Source organism: Elephas maximus, chromosome 17 (genome assembly GCF_024166365.1).
Source record: "Elephas maximus indicus isolate mEleMax1 chromosome 17, mEleMax1 primary haplotype, whole genome shotgun sequence".
NCBI lineage: Eukaryota > Metazoa > Chordata > Mammalia > Proboscidea > Elephantidae > Elephas > Elephas maximus.
In genome coordinates this window covers 72,084,728-72,101,410 of record NC_064835.1, presented here as the reverse complement: position 1 = coordinate 72,101,410, position 16,683 = coordinate 72,084,728, and the positions used below count along the sequence as shown (strand labels likewise).

The 16,683-nt window shown below is 43.6% G+C and overlaps 1 protein-coding gene across 2 annotated transcripts in view; it reads right to left on the bottom strand.

Annotated features, from left to right (window-relative positions):
* The window catches only part of SERTAD2 (SERTA domain containing 2), a 123,331-nt gene that overhangs the window by 18,047 nt on the left and 88,601 nt on the right, over positions 1-16,683 (bottom strand). Inside the window, exon 1 of one of the 2 annotated variants that reach the window (XM_049856525.1) lies at positions 6,648-6,994. The exons of the other annotated variant lie outside the window; for it this stretch is intronic. The gene's annotated coding sequence lies outside the window, so the exon portion shown is untranslated. Of the gene's footprint in view, positions 1-6,647; positions 6,995-16,683 lie in introns of those variants that run through there. 2 annotated transcript variants of the gene reach the window in all.

Sequence of the window (16,683 nt, the reverse complement as noted above, 5' to 3'; positions counted from 1 at the left end):
TCATAATAATTTGGTGTCAGGCGCACCTCTTTTCCATTCAGAATTTAAAGCCTCATTAACATTCAGGCGAGGAATTCTTACATTTAAACTTCTTTCCCAAAAGATTGTGTGCCGGCCCCCACCGTCATGCCCCATGCATAAGGGGACTATTTTTCTCTCCTGTATTTATAATTGCTTGGATGGGATCCTTGGTTCAACTCTCTCCTACCATCTTTTCCCCAAAGATACTTTGTTTTTCCCCTCACACTAGAGACCCTCAATAAACCCTGTCAGGAAAGAAAAAAAAAAAAAGGCTTTGCTTAGAAACCAAAGCCTTGGCTAAAGGTATGTGACAACTTTTAAAAAACGATGACCATCAGATTTATAAAAGTCACACTACAACAGGTAAGTGTAATCTGTAGACAATTCTGTGAAAGATAAAACTGTATCTTGGTTGAAGCAAAAAGCTGCCCTCTAGGTTTTCTTTGTTAACCCATTACTCGCTACTAAAAGGAATAAAAATTGAGTGTGCTACATCAGGAAATGTTTTTATGGAGTGTTTCTTAAAAGTTATGACTAGTTTTTAATCTTCTTTGCTTCTCAATTTTTCAAAGTGGAAAAATCACTTAAAAGAAGACCTGCTACAAAATAGTCCTCACAAATACAGAACACATTTCATCTTTTAACTTCCACATACAATCTGAACAGGAAAATTAGAAAAATAATATTTCTTTATCTACTTACTCAGTAAAACTAAACCCTGTAGGGTCTAAATCTGGATTCCTTAACAGAAAAAAAAAAATCACATTTCTGCAGTCTGACATATGAGTACAAAAATGTATAAGGTATAGTATAATAAAGATATACTCAGAGACATGTAAGAGGGAGAAAATATTTCATTAATATGTAAATACTATTCCATGTAAGTAACACACATATTCAGAATGTTTATTTTAGCTACTCCTAAGAATCAGACAAGCTAGTAATAAGGTTTTACAAAGCCAATTTAAACTTTATACACTGGAATAAATCACAAAGTAGAAAATGGAAATAAGGATACAAATTAAACTTGGGGGCAAGGGAACGATACTTTGTAAACAGGGCAACCATTTTTTTTTTTTTTTTAAATACAGGCATTCCCCTGGTTACAAAGGTCAGACTTACATACAACCCATAGTTAGGAACCAACCCCATAAAGCATATTATCTTAAAAATTTGAGGTATGTAGAATGGTTCATAATAACAAATGGGCTACTTGGTGACACAAACGCATTATTACTGTATTATGTTAAAGATGTTTTAGTGTATCTGGAAGTGTTTCTTTAATGTTTTTTATACATAGAAAAGTACATTACATACTACATACTAAGACAAACCTTGGGCTAACTGACATTACATACAAACTGTACCTAACTGTTCCGACTTACGTACCAATTTGACTTAAAGACAGACTTAGGGATGGTACTCGTGCTTTATCCAGGGACTGCCTGTAATTATTTTGAGACTATTTTTAGATAAAATGCATTTTTAACAGAGGATTTCTGTGTATTGATAATTTTTTGGGTTTTATGCAGTTAGTCATGTACAAAGTAATCAGAGTACTGCACTAAATGTGGTGAATATTTATTTTCGAAGGACACTACCTCTTAAAATTTGTTTCAATTATCTTTAGGAAAAGTCCTTCTACTACTACCCAGCTAGGCCATCTCGTAACATTCTATTCATGCCACCCTATCTTCAGGGGCTTTGGAAGAAGGCAGGTGTCAGCTGAGGAATCCACATTTTGAATCTGTAAACCAACTTCTGTCAGTCAGCTAAGAATCATTACTAAAAAATACTAGGTGACATCTATTTTATTTTTTCAGACATGGTAAAAAATAATAATAATAATAATCAGTTTATTTTAACAACTGTCCAGAGAAGACCAACACCAGGTTAATCACAGAGAGGCAGAGAAATTTCTTCTTCAGCTGCAGACCACAGGGCTCAAATTCCCATACCAGATGGGTTTTCTGTGAGCTGGGAGAAACACAGAAGTACACCAGCACACGAAGCTTCCTCAAAAAAAGTACAGAAATCTGAAAAGCAAATCTGTATCATGTGTTATAAACTGGGATAACCATTCAAGGGAGATCAGTTTAAGACAGTTGCTACCTCCTTATCTCTTTAGCTAGAATCTTAGGCAAACCTGTTCTAGGGCAGAGATGTCCTTGGGACTTTCGGATGCCCCGAGTTTAGCTCTCACAACACTTTTCAACACAAGGGTGGGGTACTCCAGCAGCCTGCTGGAAGCCCCTGTGGCTGCATGGTGTGGAATGATAAGCAACCAGCCAGAGAGGAAAGCAAGGGGCCAAAGGTTGAGCTGCAGCAAGTGACATTTCATTACAGCATTTAATTTTCTGACCATGGCACATACAAGCAATACATTTTACTTTTGCCCAACAAGTTGATACCGGCCACCCGAAGAGAGTGTGTATATATATCATGCCCTTATATAAGAGCCAGGAACCCTTCCCTTCTTCAACAGTCTACGTGAAACTCCTCAGAAACATGAATACTTAGCTTAGCTTCTTCTTTCCAGTGATGAAGGCTTTTTTGGGGGGGGGAATCTTAGAATTAATTACTACCTCTGCAAAGTTACAGGTTTTGCAGAGAGACAAAAAGACAGTAATGCAGACATGAATAAGAACTTAAGTTTGCTGCTACCTGGAGTTACTACAGAGAAACAAAGCTGCCTTTGGGCAAGTAATACTAGTCAGACCTGCTGCAGCAGTTCGGTGGCTTCAGCTATGCCCTCCCTGTCCCCCAGCCCCCGCCACATAGCTGGCTCCTGGGGCGGTGCTGGGCCAGGCTCGCTCAGCTCTCATCCTGCCATCCCTGTCTGTACAGAGCCAGTCCTGGACACACAGCCTGCCAGTGGGAGGGGAGGCTGGGCAAGAGGGCAGAGGGCGGCTCCATTCTGAACCCCAAACTGCAATGGGTGCAGAATACAACTTACATGATGCTGGGTTTCTAAAACAGACAATTTATCAAATTTTGGTGTTTGCTTCAGCAAATTCTGGCAGTTAAGTTCAGATGACAGACAAAAGATTCCCGAGAAAAGGTAAATAGCACTTCCCAGTTTTAGGACCCCTCAGACCACAAAAGACAACAACATTTCCAAAAGGGAGTGTCTGCATTGTCCGGTGTGCACATGTGTGGATGACTAGTATCTGTCTTACTCCATCAGGAGTCTTAGGGTTTAAAATATGTTGTGACGTTTTTACTCTGAAAATTTTATTTGTATTTCAAAAACTTTTTTCTTTGACAGCCAAGCATTTTTTTTTTTTTTTTGTCTCATGATCTTCAAGGAGAAAAAAAAAGAAAAAAACAAGGCATCTATTTATTACCCAGAATAGGAACGTCTTCTTATTGGCCTGACATATGCCATTCACAGACTCATACAAAGAAGAACTGCCACGCAGCGCTAATGGAGAAAGACACCGCTCCACACAAGAGAGATGGGCACTCCGGGGGACAGTCCTATTCACAGGGGTTTCCCGGCACCTGCACCAAGGGCAGAAGCTTGCCTTTAATACCAACTGCGCTGCCCATCTGAGGCAACCATTTTCTAAAAAGACACGCCCAACTTTGGCTACTAGCTGTTTCCTTCAGAAATATTAAGACTAAAGTATCTACAAGCATCTTAAACAGGACTCAGAGTTTAGGTTTATCTGTCAACTGTTTTCAGGAATAACTACCGGCAGTAGGTAGAAAGTATGTGACTTGTGCAAATGTGGTGGCCACAGCATTTTTACATCTCCATGTTCTGTGGGTCAGTATTAATTAGTGGAAAGATCTGAGAAGGTGAGTGTGTTACCTTTATTACCAGGCCATTTCCACTTCAAGTGGAGCTTGCCCTCTGGCTCCTTTAGCTCAGGACCTGATCTTTGGACTCAGTAATCAGAGACAGCGCGCTCTCTCTTTTTTTTTTTTTTGCCAAGAAACTATTGCAACTGGAGCGCTCTCTCCTGCAGGCTATGCCATGACAACAAACATGAGATTTCTGTAGCAACAAAGTCTTAAAAATTCTACAAGTGAATTAACTACCTTTAAATACTGGTATTTATCTATGCATGTCTTTATTTATAAATAATATTGACAAATGGTCTTGAGTTTTCTGATATAAACGAAAAAATGAAATAAAGCTTCATACTTTACCAGTGCTCTTTAATAAGAGATCACGGCAAAAGAAACCCCTGGAAGTTTCTATCTGTTGCAGCTTTCACCTTCCTTAGGTACTGAAGTTTAAAATACTCTGATTTGAGGGTAAGCTGGTAGTATAATTTGATACTAATAATTTGTACTCTGCGACTTTAGTTACTGCTAGAAATAAGTTTATATATTTGCCTTCGGACATCCTCAACCCTCCCGTGCCTTTTCTGTGTGTATACGAACCCCTTTCTAAAATAGTGTTGTAACTTTTATCTTGCCTTTGGAGCTCTGTTTAAAATAGCAAATGCATACGCTATCAGTCTCCACACAAATTCTAGTGAGTTTTAAAATATCAAAATATATGCTATTTTACCACACTCATTAATAATTCAGTGTGGGGCAACTTGGTGAAATTTACATTTCAGCTTCTCAATCAAATAAAAAAGCTTTAAAGGGGGGCAAACCAGCAAGTGGTAGTCTAAAGATTTTCTAAATCTGAGTTAATATCCTTCTCTTAGTTATTTAAGGGAAACAAGCCTCAGCAGCTCTTACCTAAGAAGCTCTGACACTTGCCTGACAAGAAAACTATTCCCTAGGACACCTCCTGGGTATGCTTGGTTGGCATTATAAAATGCAGGTCCTCTCTCCTACCTGTTGTAATAAAGCAAGGAATACAGCTGAACAGTATTTAAAAAAAAAAAAAAAAAAAGGCTGTCAAATCCACTTCATAAGACCTCTCCCCTGAAAGCAACATGGTTACACATTATTTAAAAAATCCCTTATTAAAGGGAGTAGGGGAAAGGAGTAAAATTAGTTTAAAGGGTTCCAAATTTGATGAACAACATGAACAATTTTATAATAGCATATAAAATGTCTAAATAAATCACTGAAGCTAAAGGAGAACTTTTTTAATATTTTTTTTTCCTTGACAAAATTCATAAAATGAACAGGAAAGCAGAGATCCATGAATGAGCCAGAAGCTCGTCCCAGAAAATGGAACTTAGGGTGGGTATTTTCATCCTCACAGCACTCCCTAGCACCCTCAAATCAGAATAGATAGGTACAAAAAAAAAGGAGGGGGGGAATGGGAGCTCCCGGGGTGAGCTATGCCTCTCTGGTTAGCTGAGCAACTGCCCAGATGAGCAAAACAAACGGGATGCACTCTCAGGTGGTCCCTCCTCTGGGGGTTGAGTGGAGCCAAGAGCCCACACTTCACTCTAGTCAAGCACTAACTAGTCACTAATTATAAAAGGTCACTTTGAAGACAGAAGTCCTCAGTGATTCCATTGTTGGCTACGACTTCTAAGCTCTTTTACACACCTTACGGACATTTCTTAACATACCCAGGGAAATCAAAAAGGTATTTCATGAACTAAGTTTGAAAACATTTATTATCTTCTTGAAGACCAACTGGGGCTGCCCGATTCTATTCAAATAAACACAGCTATAGTCTGAGACTGGATGTCTCACCCTGCTGATTCCTCCCCAACTCAGTGCTTGTAAAAAGCTACTTTCTTTATCCTGAAACTACCCAGCTTGCAAGCAAAAAATTATTCTAAGACAAACTATATCTAATCTTAGCTTAAAACTAGGAGCTGTACTCCCATCTCAATCTATTAGTACAACGTAACTATTTCATGGCCAAGAAAAAAATAAGAAGGAACAATTTATGACTTTCTCTCCACGCAGTGGCCCCCTCCTGTCTTCACGGTACAAAGTCCAGGGCATGGGACAGCTGGCTCCCCGCAGCCCCCCTCCCTTTTAGTCACAGGCGGTCACCACCGAGATGACTTGTAAAATTCTAATCTAAAAACCAACGAGCCTCCAAGTTCAATACACACATATATCCAAAATCAATTCACTTGGGCGCGGAGGGCGAAACAGCGCGATGGGCGAGGAGGGGACAGGTAGTGGGGAGGGATGCTTCCAAGCGAATAATAACACAAGGGAAACTCACAGGGACACGCTCCAGGGCAAGCCGACTGCAAAGCCGGCCGCGGAACTCCGAGGTGAAGCAGCCTTCGGGCCAGCAAGCCCAGCCCTGGGAAAGGCTCTGGCACGTTCGCTACAACACGGCGGCCACAGCTCCCCACGGCCGCTGCGGCGGGCCACAGCCCCGGCTCCTCCGCCCGGCCGCCGGCTCCCTCCGCCCGGCCGCCGGCTCCCTCCGCCCGGCCGCCGGCTCCCTCCGCCCGGCCGCCGGCTCCCTCCGCCCCGCCGCCCGGCTCTCCCTCCGCCTCAGCGCCGACCCCCTCCTGACCCGGCCCCGGACCGCCGGCCCGGCCCTTCCCCCCGCAGACCTGCCGCGGCCGCCGCGGGCTCCCGGCCCGGAGCCGGGGGTCCCAGGCCGCGCCCTCCGCGTACCTGCCCCGGCTCCCGTCGCTGGGGCCGAGCCGCCCCCCCACGCCGGCCCCCAGCCCCTCCAGCCCGGCGCCCCCGAGGAGCCCCTCCAGCCCGGCGCCGGGAGAACTTACCACATGCAGCTCCACCTGGGAACTAGCGCATCAGGAGGGGTTTCCGCCCACTCCTCAAGCTACTCCCGCTCCATGCGGAGTCCCCCGCTCCGGGGGCCCGAGGGTGGCGCCGGGGAGCGGGCAGGAGGCGAGACCCGGGCTAAGACTCCGCCGTCCTCCGCCTGCGCGCTCGGAGCATTATACAATGGAGGAGGAGGAGGCGGCGGCGGGCGGCGGGCAGCGGGCGGCGGAGGAGGAGGAAGCAGGAGGCGGACGGAGGGGGCGCCCTGACGGAGCCAGCGGCAGCTCGTGCTCCAGCACTCGCCGTGCGGGAGTGACGTGCGGCCAGCGAGCCTCCCGCGAGCTCCAGCCCCGGGCTCCGCAGGCCCCGCCCCGCCCCGCCCCTCCGCCCGGCCCCGCCCCGCCCCTCCGCCCGGCCCCGCCCCGCCCCTCCGCCCGGCCCCGCCCCGCCCCGCCCCCTCCCCCGGCGGTCCCGGGAGGCGCAATCAATGCCAGGCTCGGCCGCGGCCGCCGGAGGAGCAGGAAGGAGCAGGCGGAGCACGCGAGGCGCCGGTGGCAGCGCCGCCCCACGGCTCCGGGTCCGCCCGGCGCGCCCTTTATTTTCTCTTAGGGAAAGGCTTAAAAGAGGAGAGAAAAGGACACAGGGGCCAGAGGACGAGAACTACCACCAGTAATCCCCCGCACTCCAGAAAACACTCATGCAAATGACGAAGCCGCTGGTGACAAAGGCAGAGGAGGCGGCGAGTGCAGTGCGCGCACAGCCCGCTGAGTCGCGCGACCGCAAATATGACAAACATCTGAGCTATTCGGCAACTTGGGGCCGGTCAGCAGGGCGGGCAGGGTCCCTGCGAGGGGTGGGGGGCAAACATCTGGCCCCGAGGCGCTGCGTTCACGTTGTTCGCGGCGGTTGCCAGACAGGCGCCCCGGAAAAGGGGGGGAGGGGGCAGTGTCTGCAGCAGGGACACCCCCCACCCCCCGCTCTGGGGACCCACGAGGAGCCCACTGAGATGTCCTCATGGCCAGCGCCGTGAGCGCGGTGGCCACAGCCAAAGAGTCGAAACGGGTCACCAAGTCAACAGTTCTTTGGGAGCAGGAGGGGGCCAGCTGCACCCTTCATGGCCAGCTGCGCCGCGGTGCAGACCCGGCGGCCGCCCGCCCCCGCAGGGCCCACGCAGGTGGGGCAGTCAGGCTTGGAGACGCAGGGGTGTCCGAGGCGCCGTCCTCTGCCCGGAGATTTCATGCTGATAGTCTTTTCCCTCTCCTTAAGAAAACTTAGACTTTGAACTACTTATATTTAGCAGGGAAAATTATACTAGTTGGGAGGGGTGTGTGTGTGTGTGCCTAAATGGTGTGAATTTAAAAGAACTGAGAGACCAGAGACAGCTCTAAGAGAATATTAATGATTATTCTTTAAATTACATGCTCGCTCAGTGTAAAGGTATTATAAAAAGTAATTCAGGAACCTTAAGATTTTGGCTGTCACCCCAATCAACGTAATCTCAGATCACTCTGGCATTTAATGGTCCACTATGCTACTTGTATTTAAGGATAATAAAGCTTTAAGACCTAACATAGAGGCGATTATAAGTCGTTAACATCAAGACAAGTTTAGATCTATTCAAACTGTCCTGTATTGATTATCAGTCAAATTGATGATCTTATTGAAATTAAACTTGGACAATGTTTCTTGTTTCATCTTTAAGGGGAATGAAAAAGGTTTTTACTGGAATCTCAGTTTGGTTAAAATCTTACATAGATTTTTCTTTAATTATAGCTAATGCCAAAAACTAATTGTGGATTTATTTTTGCAAAGTTACCTTTTAGAAAGTTTCATTGTAATAGTGAAGTAGTGCTCACAGCCCTTGCTCAGTTGATGCCTGGGTGGCATAATATTCAGACATTTTTCTGTGAAGCCAAGGTTTTTTATTTCCAGAGTTCTGCATTTCAGAGAAGACATGAACTACTAACAGTTTCCTAACCACCCACTCACTTATACTTTCAGCACTCACTTGAAGGAAAAGTCATTGAAATAGAAGCTGCGATAATCTCTTCCTGTGATATCTTGGTAGGGGAGGCCAGAGGCATTAGCTCTGTTGAATTAAAATGAACTTTAAATGGCATTCATTAATCGAAGTCAGCAGAAAGTTAGATTTGCAGAATTTTTGTGACATTTGAGTATTTTCTAGCAAATGGATTACTAAATGTAGTGTTCCTGTAAAAAAGAACAAAAAAACCCAAAATGACAATTTTTGTGTCTCCAGGGTGGAGGCGTGATTCTGCTTAAGTATGTATTCTGTGTGTGCTCAGTAGAGGTTTGAGCTCTTAGCGGGGCAGTCTGAGTTTGGGTTGAAATGGTTTACCTCTTTCTGCAGTTTTGAAGGCTGTAACACACCTTATCAATGCATGGATTGCACACAACTCCCTCCTCCCCACCCCCCCCCCCCGCCCCCCTTTTAGATTCTGGCATCTTTGACCAAGAAGTCAGGGCAAGAAGTGGAGGCTTCGACAGCTGCTGCTGTGGCCCAGCACCAGGTGGTGAGCCCTCGCCTCGGGCAGAGTCACTCACAGGCCAGCACAGCAAGCCCAGCCGGGCCCTAGGAGTCCAGGTCCACAAGAATAAGATGCAGTCAGCATGCTTTTTAAAAACTATTGCTTATGCCTAGCAAATGGACAGAAATGCTGAATGAACAGTCACTCGTTGGGACATTTAAAAGACCACTGAAAAAATTCTACTCTCAGGGCCCCATTCAGAATGTAGTTTCTCCCTCTCAAGTTCACATAACTTTAGAACTGTTTTAAGAAATTAGGCCAGTCATCCCCATCTAACCAGCAGAAACATTTGTTTAGAGAGAAAAGAAGCATTCATTTTGTAACTATAAAACTGTGATGGTAATTTTTAAAAACACTCATGAGAGTAATTTCAGACAAGTATTTCTTTTATTTCTTAGCATCGTTTTGTAGTTCTGGGTACTAGTTCACACTCTGCTGCTTCTCTTTTGAAAACGTCTGTGCCATCACAGCTTGCAGACTAGTAGGCTACCGTACTAACGGAAGGCCACTTTTAGCACTTCTTTATTAGCATGCACCAAAGAAATGACACAGGGACAAGCTGGATATGTAAACTGAGAAACAAAGACTTTAAAATGGTTCTCAAACTTTAATGAGCTGAATTTTTCTTTGCTCCTTTATTATGTCTTTCAGGTTCCACCTGAAATACTTGGTCGTTATCATCCACCTATCTACCTTGCAAAATATTGGTCTTAGTGGTTTTATGGCAAACAACATAAACAGTTCAGTTATTAAACAAATTGTATATGGCCAGCAGGGCTAGGTAATCTTTCCATGGAAAAAACAGAGATGTTGACTGAATGCTAACCTCCAATTCCCTGATAATTGAAAACTTGGAATAAGTCTTCAAAATAGTTATAGAAGTCACATCACCTAACTGATCATGAAGGAGTTGCTGACACCAGATAAAGGATTTACAGAACTAAACACCGCTCAGAAAGATGACACCGACAGGTTCAGTACCTTTCGGTTAAAAACCCGTTACCATCGAGTCAATTCTGACTCACAGTGACTCTATACAGGACAGAGTAGAGCTGCCCCATAGAGTTTCTAAGGCTGTAATCTTTACAGAAGCAGACCGTCACATCTTTCTCCTGCAGAGCGGCTGGTGGGTTCGAACCACTGACCTTTTGGTTAGCAGGTGAGCGCTTTAACCACTGCACCACCAGGGCTCCTTTCAGTACCTTTCAGCCATGAGCAATTTAAAACTTCATCCAGCCAAGGGAGCAAGTTATCTCTTCCACTTCTACAAATTCTTCCTCTCTTCTTCCACCTACTTTGTCAGGTTTTTTTTCCCCCTGAAGTCACACTTCACACACGTATCAACTTCAGCTCCACTGATAGGCTCCTTCTGCAAAGCTTCCCATACTGTTACTGGACTGCTTTGCAATGACTCCTATGTGCCGAGAGAGGTTTCAGACTTCTGTTTGAGATCTGCCTTTTCCTCTTTAAAAAATTGAAAATATTTACATCCTAATTGGGGACAAAATCTTAAAGGCAAATTTGAAGAAAATGCTTTTAAACCCTTTTTTTTTTCCTAGCATTTTTGATTCGTCTCTTCTAACCATTACTAGAGAAGATGGCTTCTGTTGGACATTTGCTTCCTTCTTGTTCCATTTCCCAGTATTTTCCACGAAAACCCTCCAGTAACTTGTGAGATCCCCCTTTGGAGCAGCCCTCCCCAGGGACTTCCACCTTTGCTTTCACCCTCTCCTCAGCTCCACCATAACGGCCTCCCCTGGAGACTCAGGCAGCTCCAGTGCTCCCTTCCTGCTGGGATGCTGCTCCCAGACCGAGTGTTGGTGGCTTCTCAGAAACATCTCTGCTCGTCCCCAGCACTACCTCCTGTTGGTCTCTACACGTTGACTCTGTATTTCCTGTCTATAAGCCATCCGCCTTCTTGAGAAGTTGATACTCTTCTCAAGACATTAGGCACTCCTGGCTTCCACGGTAAATTTCACGAAATGTGAGAAATCACACCGCTTCCAGGCCTTCTCTGTCCCTGGGAATCAACCTGGTGAGAGGCAGAGTTCTGGACTACATGTGTGAAGACCTTGCAAAAATTAATCACTTCACTATGATTAATCCGTGAGGTTTTACTTCCTAAATCTGCCCTGTCACAGATTGAGGATCGGCACCGGGTTCTGGTGGGAAGAGCAATGGACGTGGTGAGTCCAGCCCCTCAGCCACAGACAGTAGTGAGCCTGAATCAGACCCTTGACATGGCTGAGCCTGCTTCCGCACCTCTCAAAAGGAGGGGCGTGGGCTCAAAGATTCCCATGTCCCCTCCACAGAGCTAGGAGTCTATGGAAAAACAATTACAACAGTAACTACCCGAATGGCAGAGCTTTAGGGCTCAAATGAGATAAAATATAAGAGTTTTGTAACCTGCCACCAAATTCACATTCACACATTTCTAAAAGAAAGGTCTAGAAATACCACATTATTTTTCATGTCCAAAAGATGGATTTAAGCTGACGTATCCATATTGTCCTGGATCTGTTACCCACTGTGGTTCAAGCCTAGCTGTGAAGTCTATAATACCCCCTTCTACATGTGTATAATGGAGCCCTGGTGGTGCAACGGTTAAGCACTCAGCTGTTAACTGACTATTGGAACTCACCAGCCACTCTTTGGGAGAAAAGACCTGGCAATCTGCTCCAGTAAAGATTATAGCCTAGGAAACCCCATGAGGCTGTCCTATAGGATCACTATGAGTCGGAATTGACTCGGCAGCACGCAAAAACATGCACATAGGAGCACAGCAGTTTACAAGACCCTTTCACATGGATTCACTTGTCTTCTCTTCATAAAACCTCTGTGTCATTGGCAGGGCAGGTACTTCTACCCACATATTACAGATGAGTAAACAGAGGCTTAGAGAAGGACTTGCCAGTTGACTCTTTACCAGGTTGATTCCCAGGGACAGAGGGAGGTGGGGTGATTTCTAACATTCATTGAGATTTTTATGAAGCCAGGGGTGTGGAGTGTCTTGAGAAGAGTATAAACTCCTTCAGAATAGTGAACTGTTTACAGACAGGGAGTACAGAGTCAACATATAGAGACCAAAAGAAGGCTAGTGCTGTGCTGGGATCTTGGGACACTTTGCTTCAAGTGTACTAGACCAAACCAAACCCGCTGCCATCGAATTGATTCTGACTCACAGCAACCTTATAGGACAGAGTAGAACTGCCCCATAGGGTTTTCAAGGAGCACCTGGTGGATTTGAATTGCTGACCTTTTGGTTAGCAGCCGTAGCTCTTAACCACTACACCGAATGTATTAGAGTCATGGGATAACAACAAATCTATTTTTTACACAAAGAGTTCTAATCCTGCCTGTCACTCGCCTTGTTAGCACCACATCATCGCCCGCAGATTAACAACCTACAACTACCACAAGCAGAAAAGAAAACCTATCACAACCTCTGGCCCCTCATTCATTTCCAGCATGGTTCATAAAGCTGTTACAGGTATCCCCTACTTTTTGAAAGCTCGCTTTGTGCCACTTCGCTTTTACAAAAGACCTACATTAGTACCCGTTTGCACTAACCAAGAGAAATTCAAAGAGGATTTTTGGTTTTATGGAAAAAAAGGCGAAAAGCAGAAATAGCGGTCAGGTCAGCGTTTGTTTTGCAGACAGCCTTTAAAGAGGCGGTGAGTATCGAGAGTGGCGTTGCCAAGCTCCTTCCCCAGGACCTACACTCAGCATCTCAAAGCTGCCATAGGTTTGGACCTATGAGCATCTGCGCTTTCTCTCTATTTATTTTGTGCATCCGTCAGCAAGATGTGTCCTAAGGTATCAGAAAAGCCTAAGAGAGCCCCTAAGCATTTTACATATTGTTTAGTAGGTTATTTTTTGGGTCTGGCAATGCCCAAAAACTTTCCACTATAAATTAATGGTAACTGTGTCTTCGCTTTATGCCATTTTGGCTTCGAAAGGAGTCACAGGAATGCTCTGTGTTCACATAGCAGGGGAACCCTGTATTCTTGTTTATTATCCATCTCTAACCTCTAGAACGGTACCTGATACACAGTAGACATTCGATATGTAGTCACTGAATGAATGAACAAATAAGGAGTGCTGAAAAGTTTATATCAACTTCATGAACTCAAGGGGTAATCTTTCCTGTTAAGATTTTCTTCTCACTACCTTTTCACTGAGCTGCGCTGTATGTCCATATGAGTAACTACACACATACATTGTTTAAGCAGTCTTTTGGAACCTCCATAATGAAAGGGATCACTGTGAGTGACATATTTTTGTAATTATAACTGCCTTTTTAGCATTTCTAAAAGATGCCATTTGTGCTTCACATAGTTACAAGGACTAGTGGGCACTCACAAAGTAATGTATTGTTAAGAGTTAGTCTAGACGGTCTTACTACTTGGGGACCAATCTTGGAGATAAACACCAAACTGTTGCCATAATCCCACCATTCTGAACTTCTTCAACCAGGATTTCCTCTCCCTACTTTCCTTTAAGAATTATAAGTCCCAGTTAAATCATATTTAAAAACACAGTAGCCATTTGAGAGTTATAGGCAAAGAAACCTGATAGAGGCTGGAGAAAACCAAAGTGTACACTTAGGCCATCAACCTTGACGTAAGTTTAAAGAAAAAAACAAAAAAAACCCTCTTTGCCTAATCAAAATTTTCAAGGGAATACATGAATAGTTCACATGACCACCTATTAGTGTAACCTTCATGCCCTCTTGGTCACGTGAATGTCATCAATCAATATTAAATTCCCAGGATCGCTTGGCAAAATGATGATAGGAAAAATACATATTTTTTTCCCAAAAGTATTATTCTAGTGCCAGGTGTCCTTTACATCTCAAAATCAAGCAAAGGTATACGACCCGGAAGACTAGACTCTCTTTTCTGTTACACATATTCTTACATCTATTGTCAGAACCACCTAGGATTGTGCACCTTTCAACCACTTATGAGTAGAGAGGTTTAAAGAGAAGTATGGTAATTTTGTAATGAAAACAATATATTTTATACCATTTTTAAAGATTTCAGCTATAAAAATTCTACTTTAAGAAGTTAAAAAAATCCAGTGAGTGTATACCTTAATGAGTATAGGTGCCCAGAAGATGCCTCTAAATCCAGGCTATGAGATATCACTAAACCAAAAAAATCCAAACCCATTGCTGTTGAGTTGGTTTCGACTCATAGTGACCCTCTAGGACAGAGTAGCACTGCCCCCCAGGGTTTCCAAGGAGTGGCTGGTGGATTCCAACTGCCGACCTTTTGGTTAGCAGCCGAGCTCTTAACCAGTATGCTGCCAGGGCTCCACAAGGTCACTAGAAAATAAGAAATAACAGAGGATACAGTTTAAATGTAGACACTATACACAACTAAAAAGGCATCAGCTCTTTGCCATCTTGAATTTTTACTGGTTTTCTGCAAAAGAGGTAACACTTAGGTAAGATAGTATAGATTTTTTCCTTTTCTTTTAGTCACTGATGCAGAACTGTCTTTTAAAGACCTGTTGCCGGAACAAACGACAAGACTTTTTCAGAATTACACAATAACAGTCCAATAATAGTCATCCCTTTCGTGCAATGTGTATTTAAAAATTCAGAAATGCACAGAGTGAAGTCAAGTAGGAAGAAACTAGAGCAAGCATCTCAGATAAACACCAACACCATATTAGATCCACTCGTGTAAATCAGTCGATTGTTTCTTTAAACATGTTTTAAATGTTGAACAAAAGATTTAATCTTGCTAACTAATATTGAAGTTTCAAAACCATTTTAATAAAGAAGTCTTGTTTGGGCTATATGAAACTCCTTAAATGGGCAATTATCGGGGAGACTGGGTTTAAGGAAAAAATAATAGTGTGAATGATCTTTATGCAACTTCCCTTTTTAAAAACAGAAGTTGAGTCTGTGACACCAAATTTAGAAAGGAGAGTGGATGGCAGCAAATACCACGAGAACATCATCTATAGTGCAGACGCCCACTGCCTCTCTGTTCTTGTACAAATAAACGCGTACTCTACGCTCCTGGATTCGCTCAAACAACGCGTGTTTTTACTTGTCCCCAAAAATGATTCTTTTAAAATAAAACATATATCTGATAGGGTCACATCAAAACAAAAATGTCACTTAAAAAGTGCCGGGTTCCCTGACTAATTCCTTTGGCCCCATTACACAGAGGTCAGTATAACCCAGTACCAGGTCTGCAGATAAATAGCTTTTGTAGGAATAATACTAGTAATTTCAATACCACTTACATTTCCTTTTAACTTCCTGTAGGAAATTAAAGCCCCAATTATGAAAGAAAAGTATTAGGATTTTTCCAATTAATCAGATACTTATTTTCAATTCATTCTGATCTGCTACCACTTAGAGCTGGCAGACACCATGCCTCAGTTTTAGTGATAAAAATTAACAGCTATAAGGACAAAGAGCCCAGAGTCACTATTTTCACATTACTGCCAGATATGGAGGCCGAGAAAATAAACACGTTTCACAAAGTTCATCAGAAGAAAAGATGAGAATTAATGGACAGCCATACCACTTTATGGACAAGAATATACATGTCAATTCTCACCAAACTTCTCCATAAATTAGATGCAATTCCAAGTTAAATCCCCGTGGGTTTTGTTTTCATGGAACTTAGCAAGTTAATCCTAAAATTCATCTGGAATAGCAAAGGGCCAAGGATAGCAGTAATAATTTTAAAGAACAAGACGAGGAACGTGTGCTATCAGATATCAAGGCTTACTGTAAAGCTCTCGTAATTAAAACAGAGTGGTGTTGGCATAGGGACAGATAAACAGATCCATCCACTGAGAGCCCAGAACTGACAGTCCAGAAATAGACAGACATATATATAAAAAATGTGATGTATGACAAAGATGAAATTACATATTGGTGGGGACAGAATGGACTACACAAAAAATGGCTCAGGGTCACCTGGTTATTTGCATAAAAAATAACTAAATAAAATTAGGTCCCTAATATTATCTTCAGAGCCCTGGCAGTGTAGTGGTAAGAGCTTGGCTGCTAACCAAAAGGTCAGCATTTGGAATCCACTAGCCGCTCCTCGGAAACTCTACGGGAAGGTTCTACTCTGTCCTATAGGGTTGATTTGAGTCGGAATCGACTCAACAGCAATGAGTTTGGTTTTCGTTGTGGTTAATACTGTGTTATCAGGAGGGACCAGTCCCTGGAGAAGAACATCATGCTTGAAAAGTAGAGGGTCAGTGAAAAAGAGGAAGACCCTCAATGAGATGGACTGACACAGTGGCTACAACGACGGGCTCGAGCACGGCTAGGATTGTGAGGATGGTGCAGGACTGGGCAGTGTTTCATTGTGTTGTACACAGTGTGGCTATGATTCAGAATTGACTCAATGGCACCTAACAGTAACAATGGTATTTACTCAAAAAATACATTTCAGGTAGATTACAATTGAAATATGAAAACATTAAAACTTATAGGAGAAAATGT